Below are 15,370 nucleotides of genomic sequence, written 5' to 3' on the forward strand. Positions count from 1 at the left end.
GAAAGGTGGCAAGGAAAAGGAGGAAATAGTGTAATGGTGAGAGTGGAGGGGTGGTAGAGGATCAGAGGAGGAGATGTACTGGCTGCTAGGCACACAAGCACAGGCAAATTATTGGACTCAGTAGGTAGACTTTAGCAGTGGCTTATTGAATCAACAATGCAAAGCCCACTACCTACTTTCAGTTCCTTGAGTGAGGAGGAAATATGGGAGGAAGGCAGACTTTCAGTCACTGTAGGCAAGGCCAGGAATCATCCGATACCAGTAGGGCGAGAGGCAGGTCAATGTTCAAAGTATTGATAGAGTTAAGAACTTTCTAGCGGGAAGGATAGACGGGTAGGGAGGAGGAAAAAAATATAACAAAGTTAGCATACGTATTAGATCAAGGTATATAGTGAAATCATGTAACTAGGACAGTAAGAGACCAAACAGCATAAGTATCTAGTAATCTAGTACAAAATAAAACCACTTAACAGATAACAAGAGATCGCATTGACAACAAAGCTAAATTAGAAAAGCATCTATCAGTCTAGCACTCAATCTTAAGTAACAATTTATAAGACTAGGTTGTGAATGTATCAACGCTTAATAGAACAGGCAGGTATAATCACAATAAATGGTAGATTGTGTCCAAATAACTTCAAAAACACAGAAGTAATAATCGTTTTGGGACTTATGGATAATAACATATAAGCCTGGTTGGTCTTTGTATCAGGGGTCCAAGTACTATAGCAACTATGACAACTATCCAAGGGGAAATAAGAACATTGAACCCACTATACTGTAGCAAGTAATTAAAGAGAATGTAGCAGAGATATACACTAGAGCACACTTAGCTATTGGAACGCTGACTCGCGATGGAGCATAAAGCGTTCACCATGCGGTTAGGGTTACAAAGAGCCTTAAAAAATGGCAAAAATGCTAAAACTCATAAAATGTGGTTAGCGACAGAGGCATCTTAGAGACAAGCCATCTGAGTAGCAGAGATCTACACTAGAGCACACTTAGCTATTGGAACGCTGACTCGCGATGGGGCATATAGCGTTCACTATGCGGTTAGGGTTACAAGGAGCCTTAAAAACTGGCAAAAACGCTAAAACTCATAAAATGTGGTTAGCGACAGAGTCATCTTAGAGACAAGCCATCTGAGTAGGGTCAGTTGGTTAGTTGAGTGGGAGTTAGCGTGTGTGCGATAGCAAACACGCTAGTTGTAGCTGAAGAAAGCCCCACGTGGGTGGCGCAGTTAGGTAAAAAAAAAACCGGGATAGCTCTACAACAAAATAAGGTTTACACCTAGGCAGTACATTTAAGCATATGGCCACCCTTAGCGTTGTAAGGAAAGCAGGAGAAGCCCAGCTAGCTTGTGATTATAATAAAATAAACAATAACAGGTCTTGCAGCAAATTCTCTGAGCTCAAAACTTCAATGTAGCATAGCAAACATTAGCGACAACAACAGGTCTTGCTTTTAGTTCTATGTGCTCAAAAAACAATGTAACATTTCTAAACAGTGGTCCACAGTATACAACAGGTACAAACGTGGATAAACCAATCCGTTTTCAAATTAACACAGTGTATAAAAAGAAAACTGTAAGTCTATAACACAGGGTCCTCCGTATGTAAACAATGTCAACGTGGGATATAGATCCACACAGTAGCGTCTGGACTAATCAACAAGTATGCAGTAGGAGGTTCAGTTGCTAGTGCATCAACAAATACAATAAATCCAGGCAGAGAAATTCCATGTAAGGTTACCTACCAGAGTAAGCACACCAGGGCAGGAGTGCACAGCAGCCAGGAGCTGGAAAGGTGAAATGCAGAGAGGGAGTGACGCAGGTACAGGAAGGGTATAAGTAACTTCCCAGAGGATTATAGGTGCAAGTGAAATGTTTGCGAGGAAAGGAAAGGTAGGTGGGATTATGAAGAGGAGATGGGGCCACAAAGATAGAGGCAGACCGGAGAAAATAGAGTAAAAGGCAGGGTAGATAGGAATAATGAAAAACGGATAGATATAGATAATGACAAGTGGATAGGGAAACAGCAGATGGCGTAGTGATCAGAAGGGAGGTGGGGCACAACAGAGGTGGAGAGAGGAGACAATCAGAAATGCAGGTAGGTAAGGCAGAAGCAGAAAGTGTATGGGAAAGGAAACCCAAGTAGAGCAGTGGAATAGGAGATGGTATGCAGGTGTAGGTCAGAAAGATGCAGAAGGAGAAAAGTGAAGCTGAGAAAGACAGGCAAGATACTGGAGCAGTACTAGCACTATTGGCAAGGAGATAGGCAGACTGTAAGGTAGAATATATAGGCTGAGGGAGATAGGAGAACCAGCATAAACTTTAAATGCTAATCTGGGGCATAGGAAGTAGCGAGGAAATAAGAGAGTGAGGAGAGCGCCACCTAGTGACCAGGGCAGGTAAATGAGGGAGAGAAGGGAAAAGCAGAAAAGGGACAGGGAAAGGTGGCAAGGAAAGGAGGAAAGGTAATGGTGAGAGTGGAGGGGTGGTAGAGGATCAGAGGAGGAGAGAATTACTGGCTGCTGGGCACACAAGCACAGGCAAATTATTGGACTCAGTAGGTAAACTTTAGCAGTGGCTTATTGAATCAGCAATGCAAAGCCCACTACCTACTTTCAGTTCCTTGAGTGAGGAGGAAATAATGGGAGGCAGGGCAGACTTTCAGTCACTGTAGGCAAGGCCAGGAATCATCCGATACCAATAGGGCGCGAGGCAGGTCAATGTTCAAAGTATTGATAGAGTTAAGAACTTTCTAGTGGGAAGTGATAGACGGGTAGGAGGAGGAAAAAATATAACAAAGTTAGCATACGTATTAGATCAAGGTATATAGTGAAATCATGTAACTAAGACAGTAAGAGACCAAACAGCATAAGTATCTAGTAATCTAGTACAAAATAAAACCATAACAGATAACAAGAGATGTTTAGCAATAGAACAGACAGCATCATGGTATGCAAATTACCTCATTTGCTGGTGAAAGCCATGCAAATGAGGTAAATTTGCGATCCAGGAAACACTAACCTGTCCGTGGAAGAAATGTACTCTGTTGGTAATGAGTACCATTCTGCAAATAGCTAAATGGAGCTATGACAGCTCCAAATAAAGGATGCATACAGTTGAGGAAGCATGCCAATGGCCAAATATAAGGCCATTGGCATTTATAAATTTTTATTTTTATTTTATTTTACATTTGTTGGCCGGGCTAGTCTAGCTGGAGAAATTTCCATTTTCAGTACTTGTTGGCTGGGAGAAAACTCCACAGAGTGAGATACATACAGAAAACTAACAAAACAAAATAGACTAATGATAATAAAACAGTAATAATAATAATATTAGAGTTAGTAATAGGGTTTGCAATAAAAACAAAAACTAGTAAACCCTTCAATGTAAGTACTACTACAGGAGTTAATTCCTATGACACACAATACTATCTACATGACATTGTACAAATTGAGAAAGAGAAGGCAGAAAAAAGAAAAGCTTAATAGATTGTAAATAAAGGAAAGTATGTAAAAAAAAGGAGAGTGAAAAGAGAGTAAGGGAAAAGTTAGAGATTAATGTAGAAAATAGCAAACAATACAGATAACAGGTAGAGAAGTAGTGGGAGAGAAGAGAAGACAAATAGTGAGAAGTGTATCAAGGAGTAAGAGATAGTTTTATATAGTTAGTTACAGTGAAAGGCTAATCAGGTTTTACTACAAGAACAAAGCCAGTGATTTTGGAAATGCAGTTTAATACTTTGTTTGAAGAGGCAATGAAGTAATCTTTGTTATGTTAGAAGGTAACAAATTCCATTTGTCCCTACAGCATTGGTAAATAGAGAGTCACCAGCATAATTATTTGATTTTATAGAACTTATTAGAAGTTTACTGGAGGAGCGGAGAGAGTTGAGATTTTATAGGGATTATGAGTTGTGAGAGTATTGGGTATTATTAGGTTGGTACCAGATTTTATAGGCAATGCAGGTTGATGGATTATTAGATAGTTCTGAAACTCAGGCCAGCCTAAAAGTTTTAAGTTTAGGCAATGATGTGTTTTATATGGGTTACCGGCAAGCGGGCAATGTTATTATAGCAGGTTGCCAGTTTGTGAAGGCTTGTCTTTTTGAGATTGGTAAAGATAGGAGAAGCATAAAGAAGAGTGGAGATAAGATGGGAGTGAGCGATCCTTGTTCTAGTCGAGGGTGTAAGAAAAGGTCTAATTCGATATAGGGATCCTATCTTTCTGTTAACTAGTTTTATGGAGTTGTTAATGTGTAGGTCAAATGAGAGATTATTGTCAATTGTAATACCTAACAATTTAGTTGATGTGTCAGGGGAGATGATGGTGGCACTGTTGGAAGAGATAGAGAAATGTAAGGAGAGGTCCTGCATGTGGGGTAAAAGAAGAAGTTTGGTTTTTTTCGCATTTAGTAAGAGGAAACGACTAGAGAACCATGTTTCTATGGTATTGAACACAGTTTGGGTGAGTGAGATAAGTTCTGGGGTAGAAGATGCTGAGCAGATAAGCGTAGAGTTGTCAGCGTATTGAATGCAGGTTGCTTGAGGGATTATTGTCTGAAGATCATTAATGAAAAGGAGAAGAGAAGTGGACCAAGGATAGAGCCTTGTGGAACACCAATGGTAACAGGCAAGAGAGAAGAGGTGTGGTTTTCCCAGAGAACTGCTTGTTTTCTATTTGTGAGGTAAGACTTAAACCATTTAATGGCTGGGCCATCGAATGAGAGGATTCAAGAGTATTAAGTAACAAGGGTGGTTAACCATATCGAATGCTTTGGACAGGTCAATGAAGAGGGCAGAAGAGAGTAAGTTGTTGTTGTGGTTCTGATTAATAGTATCTACAAAAGAAAGCAGGGCAGTGGTGGTACTGTGATGTGGTCTAAAGCCATGTTGACAGTTTGCTATTATGTTGTGATGAGAGAGATATTGTACAAGTTGAAGGTGGATACATTTTTCCATGATCTTAGCCAAAGGTGAGAGGAGAGCAATGGGCCTATAGTTAGCATAGTCAGTTGAGTGTCCACCTTTGTGTAGTGGGATAATATGAGAGACCTTCCAAATTTCAGGGATGATTCCTTCTTTGATTGTCCTATTTATGAGAATAGAGATAGATAAATAACCTTGGCAGCCTTTTGAACAATAAGAGATGGGAGCTTATCGCCAGAGGGGCTACATGGTCTTAGTTTGAGAAGAAGTTTGTGAATGTATGATGTAGGGGATAGGTTGTAGTGAAAATTTAAAGGAGGAGTTAGTTTGGTTACTAGGTGGACAGAAGTTGTTGGCATTAAGTTGTTTAGCTAGAGTTTGAATAGTTTCTGTGAAGAAAGAGTTAAAGGTATCTGCAGTCTGTTGTGGTGTATCAGGGTCTGCATTTAGTGGGGAAGGTGTTTTGGAAGTTCCTGGGGAGAGGAGTTTATTGACTGAGGACCAGAATAGTTTTGAATTATTAAGATGAGTTTGTTGAAGTTTGATATAAAATTTCTTTTGTCGGTTATCACTGCCTTTTAGTTAGATTTCTAAGCTGTCGGAAGTTTAGAAGATCAGTGTTAGTTCTGTGGGATCTCCATCTAGCCCAGATTTTATTTCTAGTGAGAATGAGCTTTTTGGTTTCATTGGACAGCCAAGGGGCTATATTAGATTTCATTCTAATAATACGTTCAGGAGCATGTTTGTCAAGAATGGATAAGAACGTTTTGTTAAAATGTAGTACTGCATTTTCAAGAGGAAGAGTTTTTAAGGGGTTCCAGTTACATGCCCTGAGTTCAGTTTGAAATAGGTCCAGATTAAAATGTTTGGAGGTACGTATTTTTCTAGTAATGTGGGGGTTAAGCCAATCAGCTTTTCTCTTGTAATAAAAGTTAGAGAGTGGTCACTGATATCGCCTGGCAAGGTTCCTAATTTGTAATTATTTTTACCTGTTTATAGTATCCAGTCTAGAATGCTTTCTCTTTTGGTATGTTTATCGAGCCTAGTAGTTGAGGTGATGGTTTGGGTGAAACCATGTAGGTTGATATGAGATGAAGGGTTTTCTTCATTAATACTATTCCAATCTATGTTCAGGTCACCTAGTATGATAGTTTCCTGAGGATAAGTGGCTGATATGTAACTAAGATAATCTTCAAGGGTTGGTATATTGTTACCAGGAGGCAGGTACATACAGATGATATTAAGGGATTTTTGGAGTTTAATTGGAGTTTGATGATGATGGCTTCTATCCTGCTATCTTGAGTTGGAGAGGCTGGAAGGGTAGTGATATTTAGATGATTTCTAAAGAGAATTGCAACACCACCACCTTTTCTTTTGGGGCGGTCGAGCCTTACTATATTGTAACCTTGGGGAATAATCTCAGAGTCTTTAGTGCTAGGTTTTAGCCAGGTCTCTGAGAGGCAAAGAATATCAAATGGGTGTGTGTGAAGGAGTGCATGAAGGTATGGTACTTTGTTGTTTAAACTTTGGGTATTCAGATGTCCTATTAACAAGCTATTATTGGTTTTAGGCATAGGCACCAGGGGGGAGGGGAGAGAAGGGCCAGGGTTAGGATGGATGTCACCATCTTGAAGGGTAGGATTGCTACATTTGATTTTAAGATAGTATCTTTGTAAGGTTAGTATTTTGGTTTTATTATCAGATGTTATGACATAGTTGAGATGTCTAGGTCTGTGGAATTTAGGTAGATGATAGTTGGGGATAGCAGAAGTAAAAGGATATGGAATAAGTGGACTGAGAAATGCGGAGATGTGTTTGTGAGGATGGAGAGTTTGGGCATCAAGTGATTTCGTAACAGGACAGGAGATAGACTGAGAATAGAGTGGTAAAAAGTAAGAATGAGAGTAAGATCTGGGTTGGCAGGTATGGAGCCATTGTAAGATGAGTGTAAGAGAAGGATGTGGAAGATATGGGGGCAAGATGTAGAAGGGGTATACTAATGTTCAATAGATAAGAAAGTATAAAAGGAGTAGGCGAAGAGGGATAGTAGTAATACATGAAGGGATAAAGGTTTAAAGTGAGATGATTAAGTAACAAGATGTAGGGAGGAGGAGAATAGGTAGAGCACAGTGGGAGTGTAGTGTTAAAGGGTGTGTGCATGGGTGGGAGGAAGTTTGAGCGGGAAGGAGAAGGATTGGTAGGATGGGATAGGGGTGTGGCAAGAGAGGTATAAGGGTAGGACCCCTGGGTGGGTGGGAATTGGGGTAGGGAGGGCGGAGGAGATGCCTGAGGGCTAACAGGAGCGGTGAGAAACAACAGAGGTGGAGAGAGGAGACAATCAGGAAATGCAGGTAGGTATGGCAGGAGCAAAAAGTGTATGGGAAAGGAAACCCAAGTAGAGCAGTGGAATACGAGATGGTATGCAGGTGTAGGTCAGAAAGATGCAGAAGGAGAAAAGTGAAGCTGAGAAAGACAGGCAAGATACTGGAGCAGTACTAGCACTATTGGCAAGGAGATAGGCAGACTGTAAGGTAGAATATACAGGCTGAGGGAGATAGGAGAACCAGCATAAACTTTAAATGCTAATCTGGGGCATAGGAAGTAGCGAGAAATAAGAGTGAGGAGGCGCCACCTAGTGACCAGGGCAGGTAAATGAGGGAGAGAAGGAAAAGCAGAAAAGGGACAGGAAGGTGGCAAGGAAAAGGAGGAAATAGTGTAATGGTGAGAGTGGAGGGGTGGTAGAGGATCAGAGGAGGAGATGTACTGGCTGCTAGGCACACAAGCACAGGCAAATTATTGGACTCAGTAGGTAGACTTTAGCAGTGGCTTATTGAATCAACAATGCAAAGCCCACTACCTACTTTCAGTTCCTTGAGTGAGGAGGAAATATGGGAGGAAGGCAGACTTTCAGTCACTGTAGGCAAGGCCAGGAATCATCCGATACCAGTAGGGCGAGAGGCAGGTCAATGTTCAAAGTATTGATAGAGTTAAGAACTTTCTAGCGGGAAGGATAGACGGGGTAGGAGGAGGAAAAATAACAAAGTTAGCATATTAGATCAAGGTATATAGTGAAATCATGTAACTAGGACAGTAAGAGAACAAACAGCATAAGTATCTAGTAATCTAGTACAAAATAAAACCACTTAACAGATAACAAGAGATCGCGTGACAACAAAGCTAAATTAGAAAAGCATCTATCAGTCTAGCACTCAATCTTAAGTAACAATTTATAAGACTAGGTTGTGAATGTATCAACGCTTAATAGAACAGGCAGGTATAATCACAATAAAATGGTAGATTGTGTCCAAATAACTTCAAAACACAGAAGTAATAATCGTTTTGGGACTTATGGATAACATATAAGCCTGGTTGGTCTTTGTATCAGGGTCCAAGTACTATAGCAACTATGACAACTATCCAAGGGAAATAAGAACATTGAACCCACTATACTGTAGCAAGTAATTAAAGAGAATGTAGCAGAGATATACACTAGAGCACACTTAGCTATTGGAACGCTGACTGATGGAGCATAAAGCGCTCACCATGCGGGTTAGGGTTACAAGAGCCTTAAAAATGGCAAAATGCTAAAACTCATAAAATGTGGTTAGCGACAGAGGCATCTTAGAGACAAGCCATCTGAGTAGCAGAGATCTACACTAGAGCACACTTAGCTATTGGAGCTGACTGATGGGGCATATAGTTCACTATGCGGTTAGGGTTACAAGGAGCCTTAAAACTGGCAAAAACTAAAACTCATAAAATGTGGTTAGCGACAGAGTCATCTTAGAGACAAGCCATCTGAGTAGGGTCAGTTGGTTAGTTGAGTGGGGAGTTAGCGTGTGTGCGATAGCAAACACGCTAGTTATAACTGAAGAAAGCCCCACGTGGGTGGCGCAGTTAGGTAAAAAAAAAACCGGGATAGCTCTACAACAAAATAAGGTTTACACCTAGGCAGTACATTTAAGCATATGGCCACCCTTAGCGTTGTAAGGAAAGCAGGAGAAGCCCAGCTAGCTTGTGATTATAATAAAATAAACAATAACAGGTCTTGCAGCAAATTCTCTGAGCTCAAAACTTCAATGTAGCATAGCAAACATTAGCGACAACAACAGGTCTTGCATTTAGTTCTATGTGCTCAAAAAAACAATGTAACATTTCTAAACAGTGGTCCACAGTATACAACAGGTACAAACGTGGATAAACCAATCCGTTTTCAAATTAACACAGTGTATAAAAAGAAAACTGTAAGTCTATAACACAGGGTCCTCCGTATGTAAACAATGTCAACTTCGTCGGATATAGATCCACACAGTAGCGTCTGGACTAATCAACAAGTATGCAGTAGGAGGTTCAGTTGCTAGTGCATCAACAAATACAATAAATCCAGGCAGAGAAATTCCATGTAAGGTTACCTACCAGAGTAAGCACACCAGGGCAGGAGTGCACAGCAGCCAGGGAGCTGGAAAGGTGAAATGCAGAGAAGGGAGTGACGCAGGTACAGGAAGGGGTATAAGTAACTTCCCCAGAGGATTATAGGCGGTGCAAGTGAAATGTTTGCGAGGAAAAGGAAAGGTAGGTGGGATTATGAAGAGGGGAGATGGGGCCACAAAGATAGAGGCAGACCGGGAAAATAGAGTAAAGGCAGGGTAGATAGGAATAATGAAAAACGGATAGATATAGATAATGACAAGTGGATAGGGAAACAGCAGATGGCGTAGTGATCAGAAGGGAGGTGGGGCACAACAGAGGTGGAGAGAGGAGACAATCAGAAATGCAGGTAGGTAAGGCAGAAGCAGAAAGTGTATGGGAAAGGAAACCCAAGTAGAGCAGTGGAATAGGAGATGGTATGCAGGTGTAGGTCAGAAAGATGCAGAAGGAGAAAAGTGAAGCTGAGAAAGACAGGCAAGATACTGGAGCAGTACTAGCACTATTGGCAAGGAGATAGGCAGACTGTAAGGTAGAATATATAGGCTGAGGGAGATAGGAGAACCAGCATAAACTTTAAATGCTAATCTGGGGCATAGGAAGTAGCGAGGAAATAAGAGAGTGAGGAGAGCGCCACCTAGTGACCAGGGCAGGTAAATGAGGGAGAGAAGGGAAAAGCAGAAAAGGGACAGGGAAAGGTGGCAAGGAAAAGGAGGAAATAGTGTAATGGTGAGAGTGGAGGGGTGGTAGAGGATCAGAGGAGGAGAGGTACTGGCTGCTAGGCACACAAGCACAGGCAAATTATTGGACTCAGTAGGTAAACTTTAGCAGTGGCTTATTGAATCAGCAATGCAAAGCCCACTACCTACTTTCAGTTCCTTGAGTGAGGAGGAAATATGGGAGGCAGGCAGACTTTCAGTCACTGTAGGCAAGGCCAGGAATCATCCGATACCAGTAGGGCGAGAGGCAGGTCAATGTTCAAAGTATTGATAGAGTTAAGAACTTTCTAGTGGGAAGGATAGACGGGTAGGGAGGAAAAAAATATAACAAAGTTAGCATACGTATTAGATCAAGGTATATAGTGAAATCATGTAACTAAGACAGTAAGAGACCAAACAGCATAAGTATCTAGTAATCTAGTACAAAATAAAACCACTTAACAGATAACAAGAGATTGCATTGACAACAAAGCTAAATTAGAAAAGCATCTATCAGTCTAGCACTCAATCTTAAGTAACAATTTATAAGACTAGGTTGTGAATGTATCAACGCTTAATAGAACAGGCAGGTATAATCACAATAAATGGTAGATTGTGTCCAAATAACTTCAAAACACAGAAGTAATAATCGTTTTGGGACTTATGGATAATAACATATAAGCCTGGTTGGTCTTTGTATCAGGGGTCCAAGTACTATAGCAACTATGATAACTATCCAAGGGGAAATAAGAACATTGAACCCACTATACTGTAGCAAGTAATTAAAGAGACTGTAGCAGAGATATACACTAGAGCACACTTAGCTATTGGAACGCTGACTCGCGATGGAGCATAAAGCGTTCACCATGCGGTTAGGGTTACAAGGAGCCTTAAAAAACGGCAAAAACGCTAAAACTCATAAAATGTGGTTAGCGACAGAGGCATCTTAGAGACAAGCCATCTGAGTAGCAGAGATCTACACTAGAGCACACTTAGCTATTGGAACGCTGACTCGCGATGGGGCATATAGCGTTCACTATGCGGTTATGGTTACAAGGAGCCTTAAAAACTGGCAAAAATGCTAAAACTCATAAAATGTGGTTAGCGACAGAGTCATCTTAGAGAAAAGCCATCTGAGTAGGGTCAGTTGGTTAGCTGAGTGGGAGTTAGCGTGTGTGCGATAGCAAACACGCTAGTTGTAGCTGAAGAAAGCCCCACGTGGGTGGTGCAGTTAGGTAAAAAAAAAAAACGGGATAGCTCTACAACAAAATAAGGTTTACACCTAGGCAGTACATTTAAGCATATGGCCACCCTTAGCGTTGTAAGGAAAGCAGGAGAAGCCCAGCTAGCTTGTGATTATAATAAAATAAACAATAACAGGTCTTGCAGCAAATTCTCTGAGCTCAAAACTTCAATGTAGCATAGCAAACATTAGCGACAACAGCTGGTCTTGCATTTAGTTCTATGTGCTCAAAAAACCAATGTAACATTTCTAAACAGTGGTCCACAGTATACAACAGGTACAAACGTGGATAAACCAATCTGTTTTCAAATTAACACAGTGTATAAAAAGAAAACTGTAAGTCTATAACACAGGGTCCTCCGTATGTAAACAATGTCAACTTCGTCGGATATAGATCCACACAGTAGCGTCTGGACTAATCAACAAGTATGCAGTAGGAGGTTCAGTTGCTAGTGCATCAACAAATACAATAAATCCAGATAGAGAAATTCCATTTAAGGTTACCTACCAGAGTAAGCACACCAGGGCAGGAGCGCACAGCAGCCAGGGAGCTGGAAAGGTGAAATAGCCAGGGAGCTGGAAAGGTGAAATGCAGAGAAGGGAGTGACGCAGGTACAGGAAGGGGTATAAGTAACTTCCCCAGAGGATGATAGGCGGGGCAAGTGAAATGTTTGCGAGGAAAAGGAAAGGTAGGCGGGATTATGAAGAGGGGAGATGGGGCCACAAAGATAGAGGCAGACCGGGAAAATAGAGTAAAGGCAGGGTAGATAGGAATAATGAAAAACGGATAGATATAGATAATGACAAGTGGATAGGGAAACAGCAGATGGCGTAGTGATCAGAAGGGAGGTGGGGCACAACAGAGGTGGAGAGAGGAGACAATCAGAAATGCAGGTAGGTAAGGCAGGAGCAGAAAGTGTATGGGAAAGGAAATCCAAGTAGAGCAGTGGAATAGGAGATGGTATGCAGGTGTAGGTCAGAAAGATGCAGAAGGAGAAAAGTGAAGCTGAGAAAGACAGGCAAGATACTGGAGCAGTACTAGCACTATTGGCAAGGAGATAGGCAGACTGTATAGGAGAACCAGCATAAACTTTAAATGCTAATCTGGGGCATAGGAAGTAGCGAGGAAATAAGAGAGTGAGGAGAGCGCCACCTAGTGACCAGGGCAGGTAAATGAGGGAGAGAAGGGAAAAGCAGAAAAGGGACAGGGAAAGGTGGCAAGGAAAAGGAGGAAATAGTGTAATGGTGAGAGTGGAGGGGTGGTAGAGGATCAGAGGAGGAGAGGTACTGGCTGCTAGGCACACAAGCACAGGCAAATTATTGGACTCAGTAGGTAGACTTTAGCAGTGGCTTAATGAATCAACAATGCAAAGCCCACTACCTACTTTCAGTTCCTTGAGTGAGGAGGAAATATGGGAGGCAGGCAGACTTTCAGTCACTGTAGGCAAGGCCAGGAATCATCCGATACCAGTAGGGCGAGAGGCAGGTCAATGTTCAAAGTATTGATAGAGTTAAGAACTAAATGTAACTTTTTTTTTCCCCCTGATCTCCGATGTTTAAGCATAGCGCAGCACCTTGCAAATGTGCGGCACTTATAAAAACAAGAAAATAATTAAAAAAAGCCCAAAATAGGCATTTTCACTAAAAAGCTTATTCTGCCATGCACGTGAATGGCAGGCTAAAGGCAACATGGCCACTGAGTAGTGGTTGCTAAGGGGGGGGAAGCTCAGTGTGAAAGATGTAACCATGCATTAGTAGGCAATCCTATGCAAATGAGGATAAGGATAGTGAATCCCAATTTTCCCCACCATGTGAGCCATGTCCCAAGAGTGTAAGAGTAGGTGAGTAGTAGAGTAGAATATAGGTGACATCATGTGGGTGTGTGTGAGACAGGCTGTAAGCTAATTGGAGTACAGTGGCTTATGTTTGCTTTAGAGTTGCTCAGGATTGCAAGAGGCGTACCTACAGTTGTCCTATTTGAAAACCTCAAACCAAAGTGCACAATGTTAAAAGATTGGAAACTCCTTGCAAAACATGCACACAGCGTGTGAGTGCGTTTGCGCTTGTTTGCGTGGCACTTCCCCCGGGAGGAAACAGAAAGGCAAAAGGAAGGAGAAGAAGTAGTAGGAAGTTAACCAAGGAGAACTAGCAGAGCTGCCAGGTGAAATATTTCAGAATCAGCCAATTACACAGGCAGCAGACTAGTCCAGCCCAGCCCAGCACTTTAAACTCTGCAAACAGCATTCCCCCCTGTTTTTTTCCAAAGAACTCTGCAACACTGCAGTATACAAAGAGGGAAAGCTTAAAAAGCTTAAGTCAGACAAAATGTTAGGGGCTGCTCTTGCTATCATAAACCAACATGTGCAAGGTGTTGAGGGTGGTGATGTTGTGAATGCTGCTGAGCAACCCACAGTGAGGAGACAGAAAAGAGTGTACAGACCCAGGGTAACCTACCAGGGGCTACATGAGCTGGAGATAGTGGAGCGCTATAGGGTTGACAGAGACCTCCTACAGCAAATTGTTGAGCTGTGCTGGCCATACCTCACACACAGAACCAACAGAGAGGAACCCATCCTAGTGGATACCAAGGTATGTGTTGGCCTAAGAATATTAGCTACAGGTACCTTCCAAAGACCAACTGGTGATATGATGGGAATTTCACAGCCCCCAGGGTACGCCACCAGTTTCTGGATGCTATGTTAGCACATGTCGCTGACCATGTATATTTCCCCAATTCCCATGAGGCATTGGTCAGCAATATGCATCTTTTCCACCAAATAGCAAAATACCCAGAGGTAGTGGGTTCAATAGACTGCACACACATACACATCAAAGCACCACCTGATGAGCAGGGTAGGGCCTACATCAACTGCAAGGGGTTCCCCTCCATCAACTGCCAGGTTGCATGCGATGCCCAGGGCATAATAATGAATGTGTGGCATTGCTGTTCTGGAAGCTATCACGATTCCTACATCCGGCATCTGACACAGCTGTACCAGAGATTTGCCAATGGGGACATCCCTGATGGTCACCTAGTGGGGAATGCTGGATACGGACTGGAGCCGTGGCTGATGACACCCATCAGAAATGCACACACACCTGAACAAGAACTCCATAATGAGGCACACGCACAAAAAAGAAACATAATTGAGCATGTGTTTGGGATGCTCAAGTCACAGTTCCGGTGCCTGGACGCATCTGGTGGAGCCTTGCAGTACTCACCAACTACATGTACCCAAATTGTTATGGTATGTGCCATACTACACAATATGATCCTGTGGAAACAGCTGCAGCAGAAACAGCATGGGGCAGGACCAAACAACCCCCCACCATTGCCAAGGCCTGCACAGACACAGCATGACTCAGAGGAGGAACAACCTGAGCCTGCCCCAGTAGGCAGAAGGAGGCATGCCCAGTATGCCCTGGCCTTGGCAAAGAGACAACGCATAACACATACATTGACTCAGTAGGAATCCTGGAAATGGCACCTCTCCCTGACTTGCACATACAGTAAAACGGATGCCTAACTTGACACTACGTGTTTTCAAACATGTATAGGAAGTGTACTATGTGCATCTGACATAGGCAGCCCTGCAGCACCACCTGAGGCATGAGTGCCATATTTTAAGCAATATAAAGCAATGCTAAGCACATTTTACCAGTACTGAGCATATTTAAATCCAATTGCACGTAGCTGTGCTCTGCGCTAACCAGCACAATGTCAGGGAATGTTGGGCAATGTAGGGCAAAGTCAGAGAAAGTCAAGCAAAGTCAGGTAAACACGCTCACACCTGCTTTACTGTTCCTTAACCAGTCAGATCTTCCCAGCAGGAAATTAAAAAGCAGTGACAGGGCTCAAACTCAGGATACTGTGCACTATAGTCACAGTACTGAACCACTAAGCCATGACAGCATTTCACTGTCACAGACACAACTTAAGTCACTTACACATACCAGTTGGGGGGGGGGGTCACATACCTAACCGTCACAGCCAGCAGGACAATTGTAGATAAATGCAAACACAAACAAAAGCTGTATCATGCCCTCTGAATAGGCATATGAGTAACCT

The sequence above is a fragment of the Protopterus annectens genome, chromosome 10.part0 (assembly GCF_019279795.1).
Source record: "Protopterus annectens isolate FY-2018-M chromosome 10.part0, PAN1.0, whole genome shotgun sequence".
Lineage (NCBI taxonomy): Eukaryota > Metazoa > Chordata > Ceratodontiformes > Protopteridae > Protopterus > Protopterus annectens.